Below are 14,515 nucleotides of genomic sequence, written 5' to 3' on the forward strand. Positions count from 1 at the left end.
GTTCTTTCATTATATTTATTTTATTTTTTTTGCTAACATGGCATTTCCTGATAACTCCTGTCTTCCGTTAAATCTCATCTTATGTTACTCAGTTTATTTTACAACATAAACTCAGATATTCCAAAATGACAATTATTTTAAAGCGTTCCTATGTGCATGTAAGTTTGCCAAGTGATAAGTAAAAATACATTTTTTTCAGCATGTTGAATAAAAAGTGGTTTGGTCACATTCTAGTCCTGGGTGTGTAAAATTAATTCCATGTTAGAAATACAGTACTATATCTAGTATTTTCAACAATTATATCTGATACAAACAATAACATAGACAAAATCAAACTATTCTCAGCCATTTTGTCAGTACTTGGAACATTATTCCAACTTAAGGAAGGCATTACTCACCAGGTATTTCATACTGGTGATGTCTACATTGACTCATGTGTTTATATTATCCATATAGTTTTAGAAAGGGGACCTAGGTATTATTTATTTAATACCAAACATCTTCCAATACCAAACATCTTCCACAGCCTTTTCTGCTGGGACTCCCACTGTCTAGAACAATGATGGCGAACTTTTTTTCCCTCGGGTGCCAAAAAGAGCATGTGCACATGGTATCGCACATGCATGAGTGCCCACACCCATAACTCAATGCTTGGGGAGGGCAAAAACAGCTTCTCCAATCCCCCCCCCCAAGGCCCTTTGGAGGCTGTAAACGGCCTGTTTCCCAACTTCTGATGGACTCAGTAGACTCGTATTTCACCCTCTAAAGGCTTCCCTGGAGCACGGGGAGGGTAAAAAAGCGTTCCCCCATCCCTCTGGAGACTGTCTGGAAGCCAAAAACACCCTCCCAGAGCCTTTTTGTTAGCCAAAAATCAGCTGGCTGGCATACACATGCACATTGGAGCAGAGCTAGGACAATAGCTTGCATGCTAGCAGATATGGCTTTGCAATGCCACCCGTGGTACCGATGCCATAGGTTCGCCATCACTAGTCTAGAACATCCTACTGAGATCCGCACCCACCCTTTTGGCATTCTAAAGGGCCCTGAAAAACCTGGCTTTTTAGATTGGCCTGGGGCCCCAATATATGTTTGTGTGTCATACTGGAAATTGTTAAGGTCTCACCTGAGATAAGACCCCCATGCCCTCCCTATTTTGATCCCTGTCTCCATCTTGATCATTTCTTTGTTATCTTCATTAATTCGTAAGTCACTTTTAATATTTTTTGTTTTAAATTTTTAATGTTCTATCTTGTTGCTTTATCACTTATAAGCTGACATGGTCAGCACAGAATTTTAATAAATTATTAAATATACACAATTGTGAAGATTCACTGACATCTCCTCGGTGCTTTAGAAGAACATTGGCAAAGCGGGTTGTATCTATATCAAATTATATGCTAAATAAACTGCCTTCCCTACTGAGCAATGTACAAAGTAATTTTGATCATAGATCAACACTGTTAGTTTTTCATGTTATTTATATTTTATATATTCTTGACCAACCCACATCAAGAATAGGGCCTCTGCCCTTTCTTGTCTGAACTCTCTTGTGCTACCTTTGACTGTTTTCATTGATTCTTGCAATACTTTAAACAGAAAGCATAAAAATGCTGGAGGCAGAACATCCGTTGGTTTTTGACTTGGATCTTGTTGGCTGTATGTAAAATTTCCTTTTTTGTTCATTCTGACATAATTCTCCTTCAGGTTGCCTGACTTTTGGATCTCGCTTACCAGTTTTTCTTTCTATTGTAATATGTTCCTATGTGTGCCTGCCCACAAACGAAATTTGTGCTGTCTGCATTTCAATGTAACTTACCCAATTATACAGTAACATACTATTGTCTACAGTTTTGCAATTCAGAAAGTATATAAAAATGTAATGAAATGCTTTGTATCACAGAAAATCATATAGGAAATTGAAGTATTAGATAAAATGTCAATCTTGGGAAGAAGTTTACACAGAATAAAGAGAAGAAATTCATATTTTTGTCTGTATAAAAAAACAAATTAAAATGGAAGCTGGTACAGAAAAGGAGCAGAATGAATTTGAAGTTGGAAGAATGGGGATCTAAGCAAAATTTAATTGATCAGTAGCAGAATGGAAAGGAATTATTTGGATAGATGTCATAAGAAATATGAAATGACATTGTCATTTCTCATTTACAAAGTCTAGGCAACTCAAACATTACGCTCACACATTATATATTGCTCTGATCTCACAGTAAACAGATAGTGAATCCACTGTTGGCCTCTCCCGATTCCTAAGAGGTCAGTAAATGCCTTCCATCCCCTGTCCCAATGTTTCTCTTTTTACTAATTTCATGAAATTGGACCATAGTGTAATGTATTTATGTAAAAGTGTATTCAGTACTACAAAAACATGTTTCTTTTTAAACTCATGCTAAGTCTCTAAAGCTAATATGCTATAAAGTAACTATGTATAACTGCAAAATAAGTGTTCAAGAAGCACAACAGAATTTTTCTTAACACCATCTAAATTATCAGCTCAATTCTGCTATGTCTGTGGCTCTTGAAATCTTGCTGGGTTATAAATCCAAATATGCCAACATTGATAATAATGATAGAGACTGGAAGATCTGGATCAGCATCTGTACACCTCACTGCTTCCACATTCCACTCTGTTATTTTTTGGAAATAAAGTGGCAATTTTCCCCAAATATATTTCTCATGGCGTTTTAATTAAATTTTAAGAGGCAACTGTGTAAATATATCTCTGTGTGGAAATATGGTTTAAGTAAGGCTTTCATAGCATAATTTTCATTGCTAACACATGTTTGCATGCTCAACTATTTTCTAGTTCTTTATATATTCAATTATATACAAAGTTCTGAAAACAACCTTTTAGAAGCTTACTTTGCTAAGTATTCTCACTGAAGTCCTATAATCTGAAAGTTAGGCATCTTGTAAAATAGAATAAAAAGCTTACTGTTTTGTTTTACGACTCGAGTTAAAGGAATAAAATAATAGGAGGGAAATATACTATGATCCCTCCTGATGGACTATGTTTATCATGAAGGAACCTCAGGGTACACGTCTCCTTTAGACAGAAGAAAACCCTCAAGTCTGCATTCAGGGAGGGAAAAAAGATGAGTACACTGGTACCTCTACTTAAGAATGCCTCTACTTAAGAACTTTTCTAGATAAGAACCAGGTATTCAATATTTTTTTTGCCTCTACTTAAGAACCATTTTCTACTTAAGAACCCGAGCCGGGAAAAATTTCCCAGGAAATTTGAGAGCGGCTTGAAGGCCTGGCCAGTTTCCTGCCATTCCCCCTTTAATCCCGACCATCTCGGGCTTTTCTAGGCTGCCAGAGGAGCCTTTCACTGGCGCATAAGGAGACTTTGGCAGTCTAGAGAGAACAAAGCATTTTCCTTTCTCTTGGCAGTTGGAGAGGGAATAAACCTCTGCCAGTGCCCAGAGAAAAGAAACACTTCCTTCGCTCTGGGCAGCCCAGAGCAAACAGACTGTTTTCCTTTCTCTGGGCGCTGCCTCAGAGTCCCTCTTTTTTTAAAAGCCTTAAAGTTTTGGATTTTTTGAATCTCCTCACATTACCTTCTTCCTTCAGCAGCGACTGTCCTCCTCCTTTTCTTCCTCCTCCTCCCACCCAAATTCCGAGCTTTTATTTCTTTCCTAATGGGTTTGCAACCATTATTTGCTTTTACATTGATTCCTATGGGAAAAATTGCTTCTACTTAAGAACGTTTCTACTTAAGAACCTGGTCATGGAACAAATTAAGTTCTTAAGTAGAGGTACTACTGTATCCAGATTGCTGAATGAGAGAAAACATGGTAACAAAGTCTGAATTTATCCTGCCTGCCATTTAAAAAAAAATCCAGGAAACAATTGAGAAGCTAGCTCCATTGCAATTTGTTGGCTAAAGCTGGAGTCCATAGTTTTCTGTAAATGTGCAACAGCAGAAACACTTTGTGTGGATGGGAGTAAAAGTCTTCCTAGGTTTCAGTTTCAAAAATTGGGTATAATTATGGCTTCCGATGTTTGGATGTTTGGAGCAGGTGAACGGAAATTTTCTTAGCTTCTATTATGTTCTAAGCAGCTGCCGATTTCAGAAATGAGAAAATTCCTTAAGATGCAAGACATTTCCTAATATGTTATTTGACCTGCTTCTTTCTCTCTTGAGTGAAAACTAGACAATTTGGTTGGTGTATACTGGAGGGGGGGGGTTGTTGAGAGAGATTTCTTTGAAGATTGCATAAATCTGAAAGACTGATCATATGCCTTTTTCCTCTCCTTATTTATATAGCTTTTGAAAATAAATTTCCTATGTGGTCCCTTTTGATTTAACTTGCTGCTGCCAATTCTGCCATTATTTTGGGTTTACATTTTTTATTGAATGGGCCTCGAATTGAAAACTAGATTTCTTTCCAATTCCCTTCACTTGCGAGGCGAGAGGAAATGAAAACGCCTGTCAGCAAAAGTAATGTGTTTAATACTGTGCCAACCCTACACATCAGCAGAGATTTCTGTGTATTGCAAATAATTCTATCACCAACCTATATTGCTCAGCTGTGTTTTTATCTCTGTTGTAGGATAATATCAATATTTCAAAGTGTGAGACAAGGAATGTTTTATGAGATTGATGTGGGAAGGAAGTGTGACAAATATATAAGGGCAGAGGAAAACGCCTGTTCTCAAAACTGTTTTACTTCCAATGGGGATTTGCTGAATTTGTGGTTCTTCCTACTGGATGCTCTTTGGAGAATATAGATATTTAATACAAGGGGGGAGGACAATATATATTTTAGAAAAGTATATTCTTCATTATTTCAAACATAAAGAGTCTTCCATGCAACCCTAGAATTAGAGTTAATGGACAAAACCATACCAGATTAGCAGAATTTCTTCTCCCCACCTCTTCAACATTCTTCAAACTTGTCTGAGAATCTTAGTGATTTCTCTGAAATGCTTTTGAGGCTACATTTGAACTACAGGGGGGACAGTAAATTGCCCTTCTCATTTCATCAACAGAAATTGCCCATGTTTGTGGAAGAGTGCAACTAAATTCCAAACTAACTTTTCTTTTCAAAATGAAATGTGGGAAATGGGATTGCAGAGTTCTGAAAGAAAAATGGATTGTATGATCCCTTCCAGGCAAAATTTAATTGTTTTTTTTTTAAAAAAATTGTGCTATGTATACAGCTTGCCAGCAAATGTTTTGTTTTTCTTTTGTTTATTAAGGATAGTTAAAAACAGTGATTTCCTCACTTGGAACATGCATATTTATCCAAATGCACACCTAACAGGCCTACAGTACACAGTAAAGGAGTTCGGAACAATGGTTAACTAACTAAATGAATGGCATTCAGATAGAATGGTAAGCAATATATACAGAGAGGAAATTAGAAAACCCTGACCTTGAAACCAATCAATTATTGTATATTCACATATGTCTGGCTTCTCACTTGCCTAAATTCGTATGAATACAGCCATATTCTAACTTCAAATGGAACTTTAAATCATAAGAAAGTGAATGATTAAACGTATGTTGCAGTTATTTTAACAAATTTTCTCTTTTCAGTGCTGCTGATTAATACTGAACAAATATAAAAATCCAGGTGTTCAACTTGGAACAGACTCAAGATATTTGGTAATGTAGCCCCTTATCCTCATTAGCCTTCAAAAAGCAGATGGAAACATGGCTCTTTTGGAGGGTTTCTGGGAATTAATGATATACAGCCACAACACTGTCTATAATTTTACAATTTTAGTCTTTCATGTCTAGTTATCATTTTAATTAATTTTATTCTGATTGTGTAATATATACATATTATTATGTATATTCTATAAGCCACCTCAAATGTTTCCAGGCAGTCAGATTAAATATTTATTTCAAAATTCCCAAATTCACGTTTTAATCCAATGAAAAATTATTCTGTGTCTATTCAGAATTATTTCTTCTACTATTTATAATATGTAAGAAAGGTGTAAAAATAACATAAAGTACTGTACAAAAATACAAATAGTGGCTGAAATATAATAAGGACCTGTAAGCATCGTGCAGTATACAGGTCCTTCAATTGAGGACCTGTATACTGTACAGGTCAAAAAGAGGGCTGTGAAAATATTTACTGACCCCTCGCATCCTGGATAAAAAATATTTCAACACCTACACTCAAAATATCACTATACAGCACTGCACACCAAGAGAACTAGACACAAGGACAGTTTTTTCCTGAATGCCATCACTCTGCTAAACAAATAATTCCCTCAACACTGTCAAACTATTTACTAAGTCTGCACTACCATTACTACTAGTTTTTTCTCATCATTCCTATCACCCATTTACTCCCACTTATGACTATATGTTTAAGTTTAAGTTTAAGTTTACGTTTTATTGGATTTATATGCCGCCCCTCTCCGAAAACTCGGGGCGGCTAACAACAATCATGAAAATATACAATAAAATCCAATACTAAAAGCAAATTAAAACCCCTTAATATATAAAAACCAAACATACATACAAACATACCATGTATACAGTTGTAACGGCCTAGGGGGAGAAAAAAGTCTTATTTCCCCCATGCCTGGCGGCAGAGGTGGGTTTTAAGTAGCTTACGAAAGGCAAGGAGGGTGGGGGCAATTCTAATCTCTGGGGGGAGTTGGTTCCAGAGGGCCGGGGCCGCCACAGAGAAGGCTCTTCTCCTGGGTCCCGCCAAGCGGCATTGTTTAGTCGACGGGACCCGGAGAAGACCTACTCTGTGGGACCTAACTGGCCGCTGGGATTCGTGCGGCAGAAGGCGGTCCCTGAGGTAATCTGGTCCGGTGCCATGAAGGGCTTTATAGGTCATAACCAACACTTTGAATTGTGACCGGAAACTGATCGGCAACCAATGCAGACTGCGGAGTGTTGGTGTGACATGGGCATATTTAGGAAAGCCCATGATTGCTCTCGCAGCTGCATTCTGCATGATCTGAAGTTTCCGAACATTTTTCAAAGGTAGCCCCATGTAGAGAGCGTTATAGTAGTCAAGCCTCGAGGTGATGAGGGCATGAATGACTGTGAGCAGTGACTCCCGGTCCAGATAGGGTCGCAACTGATGCACCAGGAGAACCTGGGCAAATGCCCCATATGACTGTAATTTGTTGCTTATAAGCTTAAGATTTTAATTAATATTCATTGTTTATTTGACCCCTGTGTTGTACCTCATGATTATGGGCAAATGTATCTTTTCTTTTATGTACACTGAGAGCATTTACACCAAGACAAATTCCTTGTGTATCCAATCACACTTGGCTAATAAAGAATTCTATTCTATTCCTATTCCTATTCCTATTCCTATTCCTATTCCTATTCCTATTCCTATTCCTAGTCTAGTCTAGTCTAGTCTAAGAACTACCATCAACCATCAGTATACCCAATATGCCGGAGTTACCATATACTGAGATCCTCATATGTGAGGGCAAAACCAATTAAGGTATGAGAGGCCATTAGAGTCAGAGCCAATCTAATTTCCTGGGTGGTGACAGTTCAAAGGGCAAGGACCATGAAAGAAATTGCTCTACTCCCTGGTCTACCAAATAGCATTCCCCAACAGACAGGATCTAAAGCATCGCCTCTCCTACCAGACCTAAGAGGAAGGGTAGATATAATTAGGGAGAGACAGTCCCTGAAATAATCCAGTATCATGTCATGAAGGATATTATAGGTCATTATCAGCATCTTGAATTGAATCCAAAAGCATAGTGCTAACCAATGCAGTTTGCAGAGCAGAAATGTAATGTTCACTGATCCAAGAGTACACATAACTGCCTGTGCAGCCACTTTCTGTACTAGCTGAAGCTTCTGGATACTTTTCAAGGGCAGTCCCATGTCATGTACATTGCAGTAGTCATTCAGAAAGTGATCAAGACATGAGGGACTGTGAGCAAGGCCTCTCGGTCAAGGAATACGTTGAACTGCCACCCAGCATGAAATTCTGCAAAGGCCTTCCTGACCTGACAATTCAACACTTCCTGCTCTTTCCTATGACCTTTGAAAAGCATAGTAATTGTTTGTAACCCAGTAACCCTGACCTTTTTTCCCTCACTATCCCCCACTTTTTTGGGTCATGTATCGTTGGTATTTACATGGGCCATAAGGATAAAAAAAACCAACGTCTCATTGGTGTTTACATGGGCCATGTTAGCTATGAGAATGAGACTAGTGAGAAACATGACTAATAAAGAACAATCAAGCACAATATTCATGCACTAATGATGTGGGGAAACCAATAGAATATCTTTTTGGTAACAAAAAAGTAGAATCAAAAAGCAAAATAAAATATAATTATAAAATAAAATAAAATAAAAATAAAATAAAATAAAATAAAATAAAATAAAATAAAATAAAATAAATAAATAAATAAATAAATAAATAAATAAATAAATAAATAAAATAAAATAAAATAAAATAAAATAAAATAAAATAAAATAAAATAAAATAAAATAAAATAAAATAAAAGATAGTATCATTAGTCAAGCTCTAGTGCGGTGCTTCTATCTTAGGAATCCCAAAAGGAAAGCCTTGATAATAACTGCACTCCTCAATATGCCTTATTTTTTTAGGGTGCCAAATTATTCTGTTTTTGCAGTAAAACCTTAATTAAGAGGTTCAAAGCAAAAAAGGGTAACCAAGACTGTAGATGAAGATTGAGAAATAAATGGCAAATTATAGTTCAAGGTTGCATATTTAACACTATAGATCTATTTTGAAAGGGGAAGTGGAGAAATTCAATGGAAAATAAAGCCACCAGTGGCTATTAGTCATGATAACTCTGTATTATCTCCAGTATATGAAACAATATACTATGCAAAATCAAGACAGTTTTGTCACACTTGCAACTTACTGTTTTGGGACATCTGGTTTGCAAGAATTCTGGACCAGATTCAGGAAAGGTTACTCTTATACTTTTATGTTGTATATTGTTTTATTTTCCTAAACTGCTGCTATTTTGCTGGTCCTTCCCATTAATTTGCCTGCTTTTAAGTTCCAAATGCCATTTGGACATAGCTCTAGAATAAGCTTTGATTTTCCTTAATATTTAGCTTTCAAAAAGCTAATACTCTCATGATTGATAATAAACAGAGCTCTGTTCATGTTTCTTATACAGTTGCCTCACAGCACACAGAGAAAATATCAATAGAATGAAATTGTTCTCTGACCAGAAGTGCATCATACTGTTCAAGATAATTTAGTTTTCATAATTGCTCAGGGGGGGGGGGGGAATACTATGTTTTTCCTACTGATTTTCATTATATACATACTGTATATATGAAGTATTTTCATTTTTGATAGAAGAAAAAAGTCCCACCCTTTTTTATGGAATGCTGGTTATTTTCTAATATAATGGTTAATATAGTGGTTATTTTCTGAACTGTAAATGCTAATCTAACTCTTGATGATAGAGCAGCCGTGGAACACTCTGATCATTATATGATTCACCTGTTTGTAGACAAAGGCTTAAAGCCATAAAACCAACAATTAAATAGTGAAGTCTTGGACTGAAGAGGAAAAGTTAATTCCTGCCTTGATTGCACAGATCAGAACATTTTCAAAAGTACCTCGGCAGACTTGGATGAACTCACAGATATGGTAACATATATTCGTTTTTGTGAAGTCCTATGTGTGCCGACTAGAAGCCACCACATATACCGTAACAACAAGCCTTGGTTCACAGCTAAACTCAAGCACCAACATCATACCAAAGAGGCAGCCTACAGGAAAGAAGATAGAATACTGTACAATCAGACCAGATATACAGTGGTACCTCTACCTAAGAACACCTCTACTTACAAACTTTTCTACATAAGAACTGTGTGTTCAGGATTTTTTTGCTTCTTCTCAAGGACCATTTTCTACTTAGAAACCCGGGCCTCCAAAACTGTAACCGGAAAAGGCAGGGAGAAGCCTCCATGGGGACTCTCTAGGAATCTCCTGGGAGGAAACATGGCCGGAAAAAGCAGCGAGAAGCCTCCATGGGGCCTCTCTAGGAATCTCCTGGGAGGAAACAGGCCTCCACCCTCCCTGTGGTTCCCTCAATCGCACACAATATTTCCTTTTACATTGATTCCTATGGGAAAAATTGCTTCCTTTTATAAACTTTTCTACTTAAGAACCTGGTCACGGAACAAATTAAGTTCATAAGTAGAGGTACCACTGTACCTCTGTACAAGGAAGATCAGAGCAGCAAAAAGAAGCTACTTTGAAAAGCTGAGGAATCTGTTTTCAACAAATGAATCAGCCAATGTGTGGAAAACTCTTAAAGGTATCAGTGGTTATAACAAATCTCATTTTCATGCTGAAGGGAATTGACAACTGGCAGATGACTGGAATGTGTTTTGAGATTTGAGATTGTAGATTTGAGAGGAAGCCACTGTCAACTATCACCAACATTGCCATCTCCAATACACCAACAGCCAAGCCTCCCATAACTGACCATTTCTGTGGGGCCCCGCTCTGATTATTACCGAAAAAGATTTGAAACAATATTTCACAGACAAAAGGCTGGAAAAGCACTAGGCTTAACTCCTTCTTGCTGAAAAGCTAGTGCTGATCAACTGGTCTCTATCTTCACCTGCAACTTTTAATAAATTATTAGAGATGGGTAATATTCAATGTTCATTCCAGCTTTTAGAGCTCTACTATGATCCCAGTGCCAAAGAAATCTGAAGAAGGAATGAGTGACTACAGACTGGTTGCTCTGACATCCATAATCTTTGAAAGGTTAGTGTTAGCCCACTTGAAAACCATCACGGATCCGCTGTTAGATTCCTTGCAATTTGCTGAGAAAATGGATCAGAGGTGTTATGATGGTGATGCTGTTAATATGGCTCTACACTACATCCTACAACAATGATGATGAACCTTTTTTCCCTCGTGTGCCAAAAGAGTGTACATGCACACTATGGTGCATACACGAGTGCCCATACCCATAATTCAATGGCTGGGGAGGGTGAAAACTGCTTCCCCCCCCCCCCGAGGCCCTCTGCTGGCTGGAAACTGCCTGTCCCAGTATGCTCATGTTTCGCCCTCCCCGGGCTCCGAAGGCTTCCTGGGAGCCAGGGGAGTGTAAAAACTCTCTCCCCGATCCCCCTGGAGGTGCTCTGGAAGCAAAAAATGTTCTCCCAGAGCCTTTGTGCAAGCCAAAAATTAGTTGGCTGGCACACACATGTACATTGGAGCTGAGCTAAAGCAATGGCTTGCATGCCAGCAGTTATGGCTCCACGTGCCACCTGTGGCACCCGTGCCATAGGTTCACCATCACTGTCCTATAACATCTTGAATCTCCAAGGACCTATGCTAGGGTCCTTTTTTGTAGACTTCAGCTTTACATTCAATACCATCATTCCATATATTCTTCTCACTAAACTGATTCTACTAGCCGTTCCTGATTACGCTTGTAAGTGGATCATACATTTTCTAACAGATAGGAAACAGCAGGTGAAGCTAGCCAAAATCACATCAGATACCTGTATAATTAGCACAGGTGTCCCCTGTGGTTGTGTGCTCTCTCCACTTCTCTATATACCAATGACTGCAACTCAAAGAATCGTTCTGTTAAAGCACTGAAATGTGCAGATTCCAAAACAGTGAACATTCTCATTCAAGATATTGATGAATCTACATACAGAGGGTGTTCTGTCTGGGTGCCCCCAGACTTCAACACCAACTGGAAAAAGCAGCCAGACACGCTGGTAAAAGCAAAAGCACTTTATAGTTTGAAAAATAAACACAGAGAAAAACCTGTTCTTCCCAACAGGCAGGCTATGAGGCTTCACAGCAAAGTCCTGACGGCCAGACAATACAGCAGACTTCTTGCTGGCACACACACCACTGTAGAGAATAAGCCCCCACACCTTTTCCCCCAAGGTTTCAGCCTTCAAGGCCACAAGCCAGAATCAGAGACGCCAAAGATCACAGCCAGGTCCCAGGACTCCCAAAGATAATACTCCACAATACAGGAAGGGTGGGTCTGCCTTTTCAGCCTTTCTGGGGAGAACCACACCCAAACCCAGCTGTTACCTATTTAGGACTGGAAGTACCTGGCTAATTGTCCCCTTCGTTGTGCTGCTCTTCTCTGCCTGTGATCGATGATGGCTTGAGCATTTTCATCTAAGGACTCCAGGCTGCTTGCTGGGGAGAGCTCCACCCCGGGGGATTCTGGCTGTTCTCCCTCTCCCTCGGCCTGATATTCCTCCTCCCCTTCTGCCTGGGCCTCCTGCTCCTCCTCCTGTTCCTCATCCTCCCCCTCTGAGCAGGGAGCCGGCAGAAGTTCAGCCGTTCCCTGAGGAGCCTCAGACGGAATCACAACAGAGGGGAAGCCTTGTTGTGTGGCCGGAACAATCTGGAGTTGAACATACTGAAAATCATAGAAATGATAGTAGATTTTAGGAGAAGTCTTCCTATTCTACCACATCTTACAATACTAGACAGCACAGTATCAACAGTAGAGATCTTCGAGTTTCTAGGTTCTATAATATACCAAAACAACTAGATACAAGGACAGTTATTTGCCCCATGACATCACCTTGCTAAACAACTAGTCCCCACAACATTTTTAAACTACCTAGTATGGCTGTAGTATTATTATTATTATTATTATTATTATTATTATTATTATTATTATTATTATTATTATCATTATCATTATTATTATTATTATTATTATTATTATACCTATCTTTCCTATTACCTATTTCCTTATCTTCTTATGACTATAATTCTGTTGTTTGTATCTTATGATTTCTATTTATTGTTTTATTTTGTATCTTAGTATAATTTATGTAGATTGTTTATTTAGTATCTTATGTCTATCACTGAGTGTTGTATCTTATTATTTATGATGGAGGTATTTTATTATGATGATCATGATTTATCACTTGTTGCTGGTATGTATACTGAGAGCTTATGTACCAAAGACCAATCCCTTGTGTGTCCAATTATACTTGGCCAATAAAGAATTCTGTTCTATTTCCTAAAGGAGATTCTGATCAATTTCTCCAATCCTGTAAAATCATTTAAATGTTGTTTGGGAAATGAGACTGCAGGGAAGAAATCCTTGCATGTAAACCCTGAGCAGGCTTCCTTTTCTGCAGAAACTTTTAAATGTATCTCACTATGAATGGCACATTCTGTAATTTCCTAACCATTCCAGGAAATACTCTGACTTTGAACTTGTAGGAATAGAGCAACTACTAGGCAGATAAAACACATTACAACCTTCTGATATACAGCTAGACTTTTTAATCTTATTTGATTCCTTTGATCATCAACAACTGCTAAACAGGCTTTTAAAAATTCTAATTTCTAATTTATAAATAGGCTTGTGCTCTCATCTACTGCTTGAAAGAATTATTAAGGAGATTTAAACCAGTGTCCTCTAGAGGGTCAGGATGATAATACAAAAGATTTGTTACTATTAGCTGAGTCAGATAAGAATCCAATCCAAGCCCTTGAGGGCACTAAGATGTTTTTCCCAGAAATGCATGTTAAGGCATGCAGATACAAGATAAAACTGAATATGATTTTCTTTAACCCACATTTGTGAAAATACATCAAGTTGAATGCATCATCTAAATCAGTTATTAGATTTCATGAAAGGGAGAAATAAAATAAACACAAAATCTCCCTTATTTTTTCCTTCAAATGAGCGTAATGAAAGTTTTGGCAATCCCGAGATGAAAAACTATGCACTTTTATAGGAAGAAGCATAATTGACAGTCTAAGAAACAGAAAGAATCATAGATGTGGGTGGAAATGAGATTATAAATGAGTCAAAAGGGTGACTGATTACTAAGTGTCTTTTTCAGCATCTCTGCCCTATGAGCACAGAAATATTTTTTTTTCTTAATACAATTATGATTCTGAATACTCCTCTTCTTGCCCTGTACACTTTTATAAGTTCGATAAAGATGGGACAATGAAAAAGAACAATTTAACAATGAGACCTTCTGATTTTGAGGAGTAAGTTATCCATAATCTTTTTATGCTTATGGGAAATAAACCTCAAACAATATTTATTATTTATGAAATGTATACATCATCTTAGCATAATATACTGGACCTTAAGGAGGAGGAGGAGGAGAAGAAGATGGAGGAGGAGGAGGAGGAGGAGGAGGAGGAGGAGGAGGAGGAGAAGAAGAAGAAGAAGAAGAAGAAGAAGAAGAAGAAGAAGAAGAAGAAGAAGAAGAAGAAGAAGATTAATCTTATGAGCTTTTGGATTCATACTGAAACCCATCGTCAGAGGACATCTCTGTACTGGAATATGTGCTTTACTTTTTTTAATAAAGCAAGCTAACTTTATAATTGTGTTAAGGCACCAAGCTATAAACAAAGAGATTATGAACTCTACTCCTGCCTTAGGAATGAAGTCAGCTGACTCACTTTGAGCCACTGGCTCAATCTCAGCTCTAGAAAGAAGGCAAGGGCAAACTAGTTCCAAAACTTTTGGCAAGTTAACTGCAAGAACGCTGACTTGAAGGCACAAAACATGCA

At 37.9% G+C, this 14,515-nt stretch overlaps 1 protein-coding gene across 1 annotated transcript in view; it reads right to left on the bottom strand.

Moving 5' to 3' along the window:
- The window catches only part of NRXN3 (neurexin 3), a 1,550,407-nt gene that overhangs the window by 563,698 nt on the left and 972,194 nt on the right, over window positions 1–14,515 (bottom strand). The gene's annotated exons all lie outside the window — the stretch shown is intronic.

Source organism: Erythrolamprus reginae, chromosome 1 (genome assembly GCF_031021105.1).
Source record: "Erythrolamprus reginae isolate rEryReg1 chromosome 1, rEryReg1.hap1, whole genome shotgun sequence".
Classification (NCBI taxonomy): Eukaryota; Metazoa; Chordata; class Lepidosauria; order Squamata; family Dipsadidae; genus Erythrolamprus; species Erythrolamprus reginae.